This window comes from Falco peregrinus, chromosome 13 (genome assembly GCF_023634155.1).
Source record: "Falco peregrinus isolate bFalPer1 chromosome 13, bFalPer1.pri, whole genome shotgun sequence".
NCBI lineage: Eukaryota > Metazoa > Chordata > Aves > Falconiformes > Falconidae > Falco > Falco peregrinus.
Genome location: NC_073733.1, coordinates 9,437,213 through 9,451,117, shown reverse-complemented (window position 1 = coordinate 9,451,117; position 13,905 = coordinate 9,437,213). Strand labels below are relative to the sequence as shown.

Genomic DNA, 13,905 nt, shown 5'->3' with positions numbered 1-13,905 from the left:
GAGAGTTTGGTCCCAAATGGGAGGCTGATGTGACTTAAAATATCAAAGGACCGAGGAGAATATAAGAAATAGGCAAATATAACTGTTATTTTGAAAGTCACCACAGCAAATCTTGAACTGTCATAGGATGGTCTTGAACACTGAAGCGATAGAGGCGAGGTGAAGTGTTAGCAGTGTATTTGCATAGGTGGGAAAACCAAATGAGCACTGTTAAAATTGAAGTAAAAACCACAACTATACAGCAGATCGTAGTGGGATACAAAATAGGAGGAAGCTTAAATATGTATGTACGTTCTAAAACTCCATCGTAGGATTATTTAAAGCACAGCCCAAGCAGCAGTGAGAAAAGACTTAGGGCTATCATTTTTACGGAGCATTTAGTCATTTATTAAATGTTTGCACTATACTTCTCTCCCAGAACCCAGCCTACAGGGAAGAATATTCGGCTCCTCTGACAAGGACTTGTGTGAGAAAACGGGTCAGGAGTTGCTTATTCATCCTCTATCAAAAGATCACAATGCTTCCTAGGAGGGGCGGGTGGGAGGGGGCTGTCTAGAGCAGTCAGGCACAACCCCAGGTGATGACTGGGGGTTGTAAATAGGTAAAATCAATAGATAAGTAGAGTCCTGGCACTTGTTCCCGACACTTATGTGGGCTGTGAATTGGGTAGTAAAAGAGGAGATCTGCGTGCCCATAAAACAAGCCCAGCTACTAAGTACTGCTTGCAGAGATGTGCTTGCAGCCATGATCCCGCTGTACACGGAGGGATGTTGTGATGCTTCCCCCACACTCTTACCTCCTGCTCTTCTGCTACCTGTGGTCGTCTTCCAAGTAGATTTACTTCCTAAATAAAAAATAATGGACAGTAAATGTAAATTGCTGTAATAAAGTAATTTACTGACTCCTGCTGTGTTTTACTATAGACCTTGGATAAAAATAGATGTACATGTGGAAAGCCTGACTGCCTTCTAAATTGTGAGAATGAGAAATTCTATTGGACAATAAATATTCCAAATTAATGCAGCATTTCTTATAATTGCTCAACAATTCCAGTCTGGTTATCATTTTCCTTTATTTTCATGGGTACCAAAATAGGGCATTTCTATAGGTCCTTGAAGCCTGCCCAGTCAGGGCTGGGAAGCACCTGGAGACCTCCCTTCCTATTTGGCTGTGTAAACCCAGAGCCAGACCATTCCAACAGAGCAGACGCAACTTTTTTTCTCGTTTGTTGAAGGAAGGGACAGCGTAACCAGATCTTTCTTATTCAGCAGCGTGATTCAAGGACCCATCGTTCTGGACCCTTCCACACATCTGGATGTGGTGCAAGGCTTGATGGCTTCAGCAGCCCTGGGTTGCATTCCAGCTTCTCAGCATGATGTCTGCTTGCAAGGGAAACTGCAACCAGGACACATAACTGATCGTTTCCTAATCTACCCAGTTGTCCTCTGTAAAGGTATGCTGCTATTTTAAATCCTTGTCACCACAGTGATGTGGATGTGCTATAATCACCTGCTTCTCTTTTCATCTGTCTGTCACCAGATGGCTGTTGTTGATGATTTATAGGATTATATTTCAGACCTCATTAACCAACATAAGAGCATCTATGTGCTAATTTCATCCTGTCAAATACTATTTGTAATAAACATCCTGGTAGTTTCACCCAGTCGGGTTTATTGACTAAACCAGCAGTGAGGCAGTGCCCACACGCTGATCTGGTGGCTCTGGCGTTAGTGAGCAGGCTGGGTGGATACACACCCCCTCAGCTGCTGCACGCTCCTATGACCATCCCTGCTCAGCAGCTGTCAGGTGAAAGCAAGCCCCGTTCAGCAATCCCTGCTACCTTCAATGAAATGGTTTCACTTAGAGCCCTCTCTTTCCCTGGTGATCTGCACCATCTTAAAAAACATATAACACAGCTCCATACGTGGGTATTTTCTTCCTATCTGAAGAACTCATACCAGCATTCTCGGCTTAGGCAACAAAATGTTACCTATTTCAAGAGCCTGAGGTACCATTCAAGGTACCATCTGCTAGCAAAGCAAGGAAAACTGCAGTGTCTGAGAGCACAGCTGGCCCCACTGCTCCTGGCTTTGGGTGCTGGGACCCAAATTTTCTTCCAGTAATACTCCACACTTGCCCCAAACTGTAAAGTGGTTGGGGGTGACACCCTCACATGCCACTGGAGTCCAGCTCCAGCATGTGGTTTCCAGACAAGATTTGGGAAAAGAGCCAAGGATTTAGCAAGGTTATTAATCCCACATCTCTATTCAGGATAAACTGCTGTTGCCAGGAAAAGCCATATTAAAACAGCTCTTGTCCTACAGCCAACTCCAGGGAGTCCAAAAGCAGCGAGCAGAAGCCCCAAGGTGTAGCTCTGGCCGGTGAGGCTGAGTGTAGAGGATGGACCTTCATTTTCCTCTACTCCAAAATAGCTACAGCCCATGTGGCATTTGATGACGGTTGTAAAACTAGAAAACAATCCAACTTCACTGCAGTGGGAGTGCTGGGGTCAAGGAAAAGAGGTGGTGCTGCAGAAGGATGTGTGTGCAGGGCTGAGGGTATGGGAGGTGCCTGTGAAAGACCTGGTCTGTGCCCATAAAGCCACAGGGGAAAGCTGCTGGAGAGGACTTTCTCCTTTCCAGGGTGTGCTGGTGGTGGTGCTCCAAGCAGGAGCACCTCCGTGAGATCTCACGCTTCTGCTAGCTCTGAGTGCGGAGCAAGGGGTGGGAAGCTGGGCACAAAGGATTCCGTTGCATCGCTCTGCGCTGCTGTGCAAGCTCTTGTATCAGCCTGTGATGCTCATTACCAAAGGCAGGCTGTTGGTGCAACATAAATAACAATAAATCCACCGTAACCGCAATTCTATGGTTAGGCCCATTCCCAATATTTAAAGAAACGGACTAGTATGTATTTATTAAAGGCTACAACTGCTGCAGTGACAACTGGTACCACTGGTACCCGTCTAGATGAACAGATGGTGCTTCTCCTGTGTTTTGTTATTGCTGTCACAGATGGGGAGAGCTCCTGTTTAAGGAAAACCCTGTTTGGCAAGTGTTTTCTGCTGGGACTTGGGATGAGGAAAGCAGCCTGGATGTCAGGTCCCTGCAATCTCTAGCCAGGAGCCCATGCCTACTTGTGTGGATGGGCCCGCTGAGCAGTGTCACTGATAGACAGGGCAAAACTAGGAAAAGAAAAGGGTGTCACAAGCCTTCCGAGCAAGTCTTTTAGCCTTTTCCGATATTTCACTACAGCCTGGGCAGATTGACAGAGGGAGGGAGGTTTCTTAAAGGGTGACAACTTCTGCGTTGCCTTCCCACCCTGGAGCCCTCTCCACGCTGTGGGGCAGAGCACGTGGCACCACTCTGGTTTGTTCCATCAGAGCAGAGTCCAGCGGGACCCAGGTGATGGCTACTCCAGCCAGGGCAGCCTCACATTGCCCCCAGTGTTCCTCAGCCCACATCCAGCGGTGCTCAGCAACCTCCCGCCCATGAGACCTGGCTGCAACACCTTGTGTTTGCTCTGATATTAACATTAAAGACACATCCACCCTGAAGAAAAATCGATGCCCGGGCCCTTATCTTGCAAACCCAGGTAAGCTAGGCTTTTGTACTGCAAAAACACACATGGCTTTTATCAGACCAGACTCTTATTAGAGTAGCCAAAGCTGCTGTGAAGTGTGTAGATAAGATTTTTGGAGTAGTTTCCAGGGTCCTTTCTGCCTTGCTCCCTGGGCCACTCCAAAAGCTTTGTCTTGGTGCATCGTAAGAGCCCCTGGGTGGTTTGGCAACCAGGTGAGCAGCCAGTTCTTTTGTCCTATAACCCTGCCTCCCATTACCAACTCCTAGCTTAAGCGCCTTTGCTGGCTGGGTGCGTGTCCTGATGCTCACTGAAGCAATTGCGTTGCCAAACAAATGTTTCAGCAGCCGCAGTCTGGCTCCAAGTGTTCTTAAAATCCCATTTACAGGATTTCCTCTCTGCTGTGCAGGGAGACAGTTCTAAGCAATGTGCTTAGCTCTTCAACAGACTCTTCTGGCAGCTTCTGTGTTGAAACATGGCAGGAGAAGGGCAGGATGGCATGCGATCCCAAAACATTCCTGTTCCTCTGTGCTTGCCATTGATTCTGCCGTTCAATTTCCCAGCAAGACTAAGCCTAAATGATTTACAGGCAGGAATCTTTCCTGCTCTGAAAAGCTTCTTAAGAGAATGTAACTTGAAGGAACATCTTCCGTTTTCTTATCGTAGAAAAAAGTTCCGGAGGTGATCACCAAGACCAGCACTTTCCCAAAGGTCACAAGCCTGAAATTGTTCAGGATTTATTTTTATTTCTGTTTTTTAGATCATTTGAATAGACAACCAAATCCTTGTTTATATATAAAGCTCAAATACCAAAATAATGAAAATGACGTTTAAAAAAACTGAAGCAAATGGACTTGGTTTCCACAGAAGCCTGTTAATGAGCAGAGTGTTGATCTTCACTTTATGAATGGGCCTTTTTAACTTGGAAAGGTTAGTAATAGGATTTCTTTTTTAACTCTCCTGCCTTAAAGCTTAACTTACCTCTGCAGTATCTTTAGTTTTCAGATGAACAAGCAGTAATTAGTCATCCCTTACTGGGAAATTCTTCAGGCTATTTCTGCACGTGGCAGAGGGGGGTGCAGGCTCCCGGGAGGAAGGTTTTGGGGTCCCTGCGCTAGCAGCCAAACCGCTGGCCGCCCTGCTCCCAGCTGGACGTGCAGGTGCTCAGGGATGCTCAGCTGGCTCAGTTACAGCCTGCCAGCTCCATACCACCTCACACCCTCAGAAACCTTTTTTTTGATACAGTTGGGTGGAAGACTCATTCTTTTCAGGATTTCCCAACCCACCCCACCCCTGAAAAAGCTCATTAACCATTTTTAAGCAAAGACCTGGCTGCACCCACATCCCAACCAGCAGTCCCCGTTCTTTGCCCAGCTGTGCGCTGCCCTGTGGGGCACTGAGCCCCACCACCCAGGCACAAAGCCTCCGTGAAGCTTGCAGGAGTCTTCGACAAAGCCAGGGGCGAGCCAGCAAGCTGCTTTGGAAGGGTTTTGCCGGGGTCTGTGGGGTGATGCCAGCTGCCCCCCAGGGCAGGCAGCGGCCAGAGGGGGATGGCTGTCCCTTGCTGCAGCGCCCGCTCCTGCCTACTTCTGTCTCCCAAATGCCCCTGTCACTTAAACATGGCAATTTAAAGAATAACAGTCAGATGATTCTCAGTACCATCTGTCTAAACATTGCTTTTGCTAGGAAGTCAATTAAGCTATAGTTTTTCTTTGCAGAGAATGATAGCTGCACTCTGATGAGAAATGCATTTGATAATTTAATAGGCATTTTGTCTTCTTTCTAACAAGCTGTGTTGATTTGAGTAGTCTGCTATTCACTAAGGGAGGAAAATGAATGAACTGAAGTAAAACATTAGAAGATCCATCAGTGTGAAGGATGTTTAATCTCTGCAAACTAAAAATAAAGCTTGTGAGCTATTTGGATTATTAACATTTGAATGATAAAGAAATTTAGGAAATGCCAAGACACTGCGCAGGGAAAAATGACAGCTTTTTAAATTAAAAAGAATTGTTTTGAAATAATGGAAATAATCATATTTTGACTTTTGAAGTAAAAAAAAAAATGTTTCCGTGCCAGTATTTCTGTGTAGTAGAATATTTTCAAAGGCAAAATCAAAATGTTCAATAATTTTTCAGGGCTCCAGCTTGAATGAATCAGTCCCAGGTTGTGAGAGGCTTTTTGATATTTTCAGTTCACAGACATTTTTGCCTGTCTTTCTTCCTAGAATATGGAAAACCTTCAAAGTCTCAAACGCAATATGATCGGAAAACCTTTTCCCACTCAGCCCTGGTGCTTTAATGGACTGTCTTTGGCAGAACTGTGGGGGCGGTTATTGGGGCCAGGTGGTGCTTTAGCTGAGGGCAGTGACTTCTCAGCCTGGTGATAAGTGTGGAGATGGTTTCCGCTGATTTTTTTCCATCATTGGCCCCTACACAGGTTGGATTTTATGGAAAACCAAGAGCCAATTCCAAAAATAAGATAGTTTGGCAGTTAGAAAACAAAATGGGATTTTGTTTTTATTTATTTTAGAATGGTGTTAGCACATCTGTGCACTGGTGCAGCAAGGCTTTTTGGCACATGGTCAGCCTGAGCCTGAAAACTGCCCCTGAGAGAGTCTCCTGGCCCGTTGCTGGGCTGTACCCAGGCCCCAGTGACCGCAGGGATGCGACTGGTGTGGCTGCTGCATCCCTCCTTCCTGAGAAGTACAGCAGCGAGCGGGAGCTGCGGGGACCCGGGCAACGCCAGAGCGGCTCCCCGAGTCCCCTGAGGGGGGAAATCTGAGGCTGTGCCTCATGACGAACAGTGGATGTGTGGGGTAAAGCTTCCCGAGAAGGGGGTGCAGATACAGGCTCCCTGCCGGAGCTGAGGAGCTGGGCTAAAGCAGCATCACCTTACTCTTTCTGCTAGAAAATGTGTTTTTCCCCAAAATCAAATAGCAGAGGGGGTGAGTGGAAGAACAGGAGGCACAGTGACTCTGTCCCACACTGGCTGGTAGCCCTGTGCTGCCTCTGGAGCCCAGATCTGAGTTTAAGTCTTCTGCTTCAGATCTGCTCCACACAAAGAACCAGCAGCTCCTGAAAGCCACTTCCCAGGCCCTCCGCTTATTGCTTGCAGGTGGGCGCTCGGGAGAAGTTAACTTTAGTAATGGTTTAAACCTGGTGGGATGGAGGCTGACGTCAGGTGAGTGATGGGCAGGGTGTGGGGGAGCTGTGGGGAAAAGGAGAGGCTGAGAAGGAGCCGTGCCAGGAACCGACTGAGGCAGGGACAGGGCAAGAAACAAAGAACGAGCCAGGATGATTAAATCTACAGGTCTGCATTGCACAAGCCCTTGTTTTCTCTCCTCTTATTTTCATAATAAAAGTTAAATATGGCAAGTAGCAAGCCATCCATATGGGACCAGTTTTTTGTATTTACTGTAAATTCCCCTGTGTGGCTGGGAAGCTGGTCCCAGCACAGCTGCAAGGCTGGAGGCATCTCAGTTTGGTGCCTGGTACTTGCCAGGACTAACAGAAACCCTGCAAAGCACAAGCAGCCTGTCGGTCCTTTGTCACAGCACCCTCTTACCCCCGATGCATGCAGGTCCGTAGGTCTGTGACCGACAGGGTGTCTTTATAACGTTCACTACTCAGGTGGTTATACAGTAGCCGCAGTGTGCTAGCAGGAGACGTGCGTCTCTGCTACATTGCAATAAGTGCTTAAATAAATCCCAAGTAAGCTTCCACCCCAGCAAGAGGTGACACAAACTGGGCAGAGCCACAGCACCAGGTCTCATCCAGGTCTCCCAGGACACTGAGTACAGCCTCCCATCGGGGTCTGCTCCTCTGTCGGCCCTTCCCTGCCTTGTGAGCGTGTTTTTTCTCAAGAGTCTTTGAATCCTCCTTATTGCAGTGTAAGCCACATCTGCACTGGAAATTTGTTATAGACCCTAAAGCAAGAACTAGCACGTGTAGAAGTGCCGCATAGTGAACCTTTTCTCTTGGACCAAGTACACACAGAGAAAAGCAAAATACAAACCACTTACAAATGTTTTATAGGCATGGGCTTACTTTTGCACTTTTTTCGTGAAGATTACTTGGGGGAATCTGACATTTTATGGACCTAACTAATGGCTCACCTACAGATTACTGTCCAGGCTTGGACACACCCCCCACCCCCCCCCTTTGCAGCTCAAGGGATGTTTGGAAAGACCAAGTCTTAGCTCACAGGTGGGGTGAGGCCGAGGGCTGCATTCAAAGTGTCCCAGGAGGTGTGACAGGAGCCCACTGGTCCCAGGACTGCTCCTGGATCTCTCCTGCCCTGCTACCGAACATCCCTGTTGCTTTGCTCTCCCCTTCCCTGGAGGACCTGCCCTGGGAGAGGGCTGGGAAAGGTCCAAAAATCCAGTTGGCTGTGGCACAGCTCAAAAAAGACAGAGCAAACTTCAGAAAGAACACCAGGTTTTAGGATATTTTCCATTAACTTGAGGGCAAACTGGGGTTTCTGTAGCAGTTAACGACATGGTATGGGCTCCTCACGGGTTTACTCGTCCCTGTCTTCTTGAAGTTACAGTTGTTTCTGCTGAGTTGAAAGCTCTGAAGGTGATACCCTGAGATGAAACTCCAGTGCTTTTGAAAGACAGCGTATCTGAATGCCAGAAAGAAGGACAAAGATTAAAATTGCTGGGATTATGCCTGAAGCAAGAGTACGCCATGGCAAACAGACGGATTTCATGGAAATGTGAAATGGCCATCTGCCAAAGGTTCCTGTGAGCTCTGAAACAATACCACGAGGTAAAACAATACTGTGATTTAACCAGAGGGTGAGTAATACTGCTCCTGGCAGCTGCACGTGGGCTGGAAATATCTGCACAGCTTATACCTCAGGGTCTTCTCAGGATCCTGCTGGCAGTGCTCCTACGGAAAGGTCCTGGTACCTGGGGTGCGTACCTAGCCACTGGGCTCTGGAGCTGGAAGGACTGATGCTGCTCTGGTGCTGGTAGAGATTTCTCACCTGAGTAACACCCAACAGAAGCCCCTGGAACAGCCCCAAATGCCCTTTAATTGAAACTTACAATTTTTTATTTTTTTTTAAAAAAAAACCCACTCCCATATTAAATTACTGCAATAGTTGAGGCAAGGACTGAATGCAATGGAGTTGTTTCATTTTAATAGAAGCTGTAAATTATCTTTGGAACAGGATTGAGTCTTGTGGATGGATGCTCTTTAGCAGAACGGACCAAACTTTCTTTAAATCCCTTTGCTGGCGCATACCACTGGGCACCACGGGACTTGTTGTTGAGCTTGCTTGCATCATGTGCTTTTACCCTCCCTTCTCCTCCTCTTTCATCTTTAAATTTAGGTAGGAGCTGTAATTCACCTGTTTTCAAAAGGCCCTTCTGAAAGGCACACACTGCTCTTAAATATCTCCCTCCCACGGTGCAGCCACAGCTCAAGGCCAACTTAGCATGATTGTAATTCTGAGTGATTAAAATTTATGGTGGCTAATCTGTTGAAAAACTTATGTTAGAGCAGCATTCGGCTGATCAGGTTCATTATCTGATAACTGCTAGTAACTTCTGCTGTGGGATCTATAGCCTGATTCCGAGGGGAAGGTATTTAACCTGCAGCAGCTTATGAGACTAGAAAGAAATAATAAAACCCAGTGTACACTTAAGGGAAAAAGATGAAATAAAAGTTATTGAGAAGCAGCTGGTGAAATGGTTGAGATGTTAGAGTAGTAACTAACCAACAGCCCTGCTAAACTGATGGGCTGTGTGACCTTGGCTGGGAGCAGGTACGGAATGGTGGTGTCTGCCTCAGGCTAGCAGAAATTCAGGCAAATAAGGAGATAAAATAGCAGCCGATCAAACCTGATCCTGTTCAACGGTACCAGAATGGATTTCCGAGGCAGATTTTTTGCAGAATTATTAATGTGCTTTGAAATTTCTGTGAAGCAAGGAATTGCTTGGCAGGATTGTTGGATTTTGGCACAGCAAAGGCTGAAGAACAAGCCTTCACTGCTGGGCCATGCAGTGGAAATGTGCTCGGCTGGGTCTCGTTTTGGAAAGTCTGAGGATTGCCGTCAGCATCCCAGGCATGGAGGGATCACGTGAGGGAGGTGCACTGGATCACCAGCCAGGCACAGTGTTTGGCTTTGGGCGCTCAGGGAGCACTGTCTTTCCCACCCTGCTCAGCAAACATGTAAGGTTACTTTGACTTATTTTAAATTCTTTTTGGAGATAATGTTAGTAACTCAAGCTGCTCATAGCCTGCCCATGGAGAAGTATTAAATGGTTTATGCCGTTTTCCTGCTGCCTGGCACAATTTTATTACGTTCCCATCTCTGCTGCTGGGGCCATAGCACAGTGTGGAGGGGCTGCACTCGGTGCTGCCCCAACCAGACACAGCGAGGGCAGGATCGGTGGGCTGCCCATCCCTCCTGCCACCTACTTGCTGTTGTCATGGTCCCTTGAGCAGGCGTTTCCTAGGCCAGGCTGCAGTTTCCTTGGAGATTCATTCAGTTCACGCTGTGCCACAGAGAGGAACTCCTTTCCCACCTCTGGGCCATGAATCCAGCAACCTTTGCCATCACTGCTCGTTGTGTCCTGTTAGGGAGTGCCGGGGCAGCTTTGCCTTAGGAAAAGGAAATGTGCTGATGAATCAGGAGCGGTGGCAGGCTCCCATAAGGACTTGTCCCTTCTTTTTAACAAGGTGTTTTATTTTGTAACCTTCCCATCATTTTTAATAAGCTCTTTGCTGTCAAAGCCGCACTTGGCTATCTTTCTCATTTTCCATCTGCTTATGAAAAGGGCTTACAAGAGATGAATGATTAAGAGGCGATTCTGTTGAGGATGGCTGCCCTGTGCAAGCAATCAGGGTTCCCATCTGGCTTGCTTTGTGGTTGGTTGGTTTTTTTTTGTTTAGTTTTCCAAACTAATGTTGCTGACGTGGGAAGCACACCAGCACATGTGTATGGCCCAGGCTCCTTTCCAAAGGGGGCTTGGTCTGGGGGCTGGGAGGGTTGTCTGGGTGAGAACTGAGGAAGAAAAGCAAGATTTATCCCATTTAATTAATCTTCTGTCTTTTCTTGTGTCTGCTGGAACTGCACCTGTATTGCTAAGTGAGAACACGGTCCTATTACCTAGGTGTGATCACATCAGTCAGTCCTTTTAGCAAGCTTTCTTCAAAAGGCTTAAGTGTGGTATAAAAATGATTCATTTTTAAATTCAGTCTGAATGCTTCATCATGCCACACTGGAAACTCTTGTTCAAAGCTATCCCAAACAGTCCTGTGAAAGACAGAAATTACCCAGCACATAGTCGTTACCCTGTCTGCCTAGGAGTGATTTGTTACTGCAAAATGAAACTGTCCAACAGTAATAACTTAAAAAAGAAATCCTCTTCATCAGTGAGATGAGAATGTAGTCTTTATAATTTATTATGGCAGCATCAAAGAAATCTATTGCATATACCTAACTCTTGGAAGCAGGAGAGATTCCCTACAGTTTCTGTTCCTTCTTGCAGGAAATTTGCCTGGCCCAGAGATTACTGGCTGTACCCTTCCAGACCAAGCTCCCACAGTGATCAACAGGAGCTATGGTTTTGGCTCAGAGAGAAAAAAAAACAGCTTATTTTTGCCCATATTTATGGCAGCTGGCTCTAGCAGTGTCCATAAGTGCTCACCAGTAAGGGTGAGTCCCAGTTGGGAATGCAGAACTGGCCTCCAAAGAGCCTCTTTCTGCCTTCAGTAGCTTGTTAAAACATAAATCTCTTCCCAGCCAGGCTAGGGTGACCCTTGCAGTCTGTTGCAGCAGTTCGTATCACAGTTCACAGAGATGTTTTTGTTTGCCCGTAGGGATGAGTGTGTTGTTGCAATCCTTTAACTGGTACAGCACGTTCAAAACAGAAAGGTCTTTCATGTATTCCTGCTTCACTGCTCTCAGCGAATTACCAGTCATCTGATTTAATTAAAGGATAACTCAGCTAAACCTAATACGCACATTAGTCAATGATACTTCTTAAAGCTTTGTCTGGGTAAATTTATATATATCTTCAATTACGGGAATGGCTCAAATGAAAAATGAAGCCTCTTTAGCCCCTGCTTTTACTTCTGAGGGTCTGAAATGTATTTTTTAGACCAACAAGCTTTATGAAGGGCTGCAGTGCATTTAGAACAATTCCTGGTAGCCTTTCCGATGAAACATTCCTCCTCCTTTCCATGATGTCCCAGATCCTTCGCATGTTCGACAGGCTGCCCTTTGTCTCACGCCACCAGAGAAAGCTTCTGTGTTCTCCCTGAAAGGGGAAAGGAGCTCGGTGCCCCAAACCAGCCTTGTCTTGTCTGTCGTCACTTGGCCCTAAGCATCCAGAAATGCTCAGAGACCACGCTCCTACAGCCGGGGCAGGGTGGTGGCATGTGAGGACACGGGAGAGGTGCTGTAGCTGGAAAAGAGCCAGGCCCGCTCTCCTCCCTCCCTCCCTATGCTTTATCTACATTTTCTCGACAGCCTCTTGAGGCAGGAGGGAACAAGCCCCCCTACCTCCAGGCTGTGGGGGGCACAGACATGGAAGTCCTGACATCGAGGGAGAAATAAAGCCACCTCCGCCCATAAGCTGTCCTTGAAATTGTAATTGGGCTGTTACATGGAGGTGAAAAGCGCTTTCTACTTTTTAATGTGTTTATTAAGTGGGCAGTATATGATTTATTATGTTCTTAATTATTCATTTTCTTGCTCATAAGTGCCTGGATTTTTGTAAATGATGAGATAGAGAAGTGTAATGCTGTCACTTAGGAACCTTAACTGAAATGAAGGGTTTGGCTTTTTAATGCAATTTATATTTATGAGAAACTAATATGAGATCATTTTATATTATCGAAGTAATATAACTAATACAAGATGAGTAAAAGAATGATGGTCAGATAGGTCAGATATGAACTGATGTGAGCAGACACTGAACAGCTGTAGGATGTAGGTCCTAATTTTGCAAAACAGTTAAATACTCAATTTTGTGGGCGGGGAGAGGATGTCCTGCATGAAGACCTAAGTCTGAAGGAAGTTATTGAGCATTGCTCAAGACTACTTAATATTCTGTAAAATAGGGTTTGATCTAGGGCAAAATTAAATATGGGGTAGATTCAATCACAAGTTTGGCTTGCAGTCAGTCTCATGAAGCTTTACCTGCTGAGCATTTGCAGAAGATGCATGTGACGAGTGTCGTGGGCAAGGCTGGATTAAACTGCTTTAATTCAAGTTCGTAGTTTCTGGGATTTCTTTTTACCACTGTGGGTGAAAATAAAGCTCAAGTAGTGGGTCTAGTTGTGACAGTCACAGACTACCTTGAATACCAGCAAGTGTCATCCAGCCACGGAAAAGCACCAGTATTACACCATTTCTGTAAGTCTTGAGCACAGGGCACAGTGGACACTTGTATCAATACGTGTAGAAGTTCTGAGCCTGCCTGTGAGGGTACAGAAGTTACCCAGGCACCCTCAGAGCACCTTACTCGGTGCTGCCAGTGTCTGACCGTGAAGTTTCATAATGAAGTCATTCAGAATTAAGCAGTCATTGCAAGTAAAGGAAAGAAATCCATTTGAATCCTTTGCATTACATGTTCCTTTTACTTCACAGCAATTTCATTTTCATAGCCCTGCATGTGCCGTATGAGGACAGCAATGCTTTCATTCTGTAATTCCACTTCAAGGGGGTAAAAGAGCAACAATATTTGAATCCCTATTTCAAACTGCTCTCTGACAAATAAGTTTTTCCTGATATAAATCAAGGTACTGTCAGAATTCACTTTTCTCAAATGTCAAGGTCAGCTAGAGGTTTGTAAATTAGTTCATGCCAAGAGAAACTAATGAACCAGTTAGAAGACTGATATAGAGGTTTGGCTCTGTGAACATGTTGGTTAATCATCTGAGAGTCCACTAAGTATGCTTTTGATTACTTTCTTGACTTTATTTCTGTACTTAATTTGAATAAATCTTAGTCACAACCTCATTTTGCTAGGAGTCGCATATCTCCACTGGGTCTTTTTGGAACCTTTTTTAGTTTTATATTAAATACATTTATAGTAAAGGCTCTATAACCAGCATGCAGCATAATCATAGCAGTTATTACACAGATATTTTAGATACATTGATACAGGTGTAACATAAAACAAGAATACAAGTTGTACTTTTTTTTTACCAAGGAATAATCTACTCAAGTGAATGGGTAGCTCCGGGTGGACGTTGCAAATGCTATGGGGTGATCATTTCCCAAGGATTAATGCCCCAAATGCTGTTGCAACTATGAAAACTTGCCCCTCGCATGCTGGAGAAAAGAAGAATAAGGATTCAGTTACAG

At 45.8% G+C, this 13,905-nt stretch overlaps 1 long non-coding RNA gene across 1 annotated transcript in view; it reads left to right on the top strand.

Moving 5' to 3' along the window:
- Positions 1–13,905, top strand: part of LOC114013125 (uncharacterized) — a 75,126-nt gene that overhangs the window by 41,609 nt on the left and 19,612 nt on the right. The window contains exons 8-9 of the long non-coding RNA XR_008749689.1: positions 1,269–1,453; positions 8,122–8,348. This is a non-coding gene — a long non-coding RNA (uncharacterized LOC114013125). The remainder of the gene's footprint in view (positions 1–1,268; positions 1,454–8,121; positions 8,349–13,905) is intronic.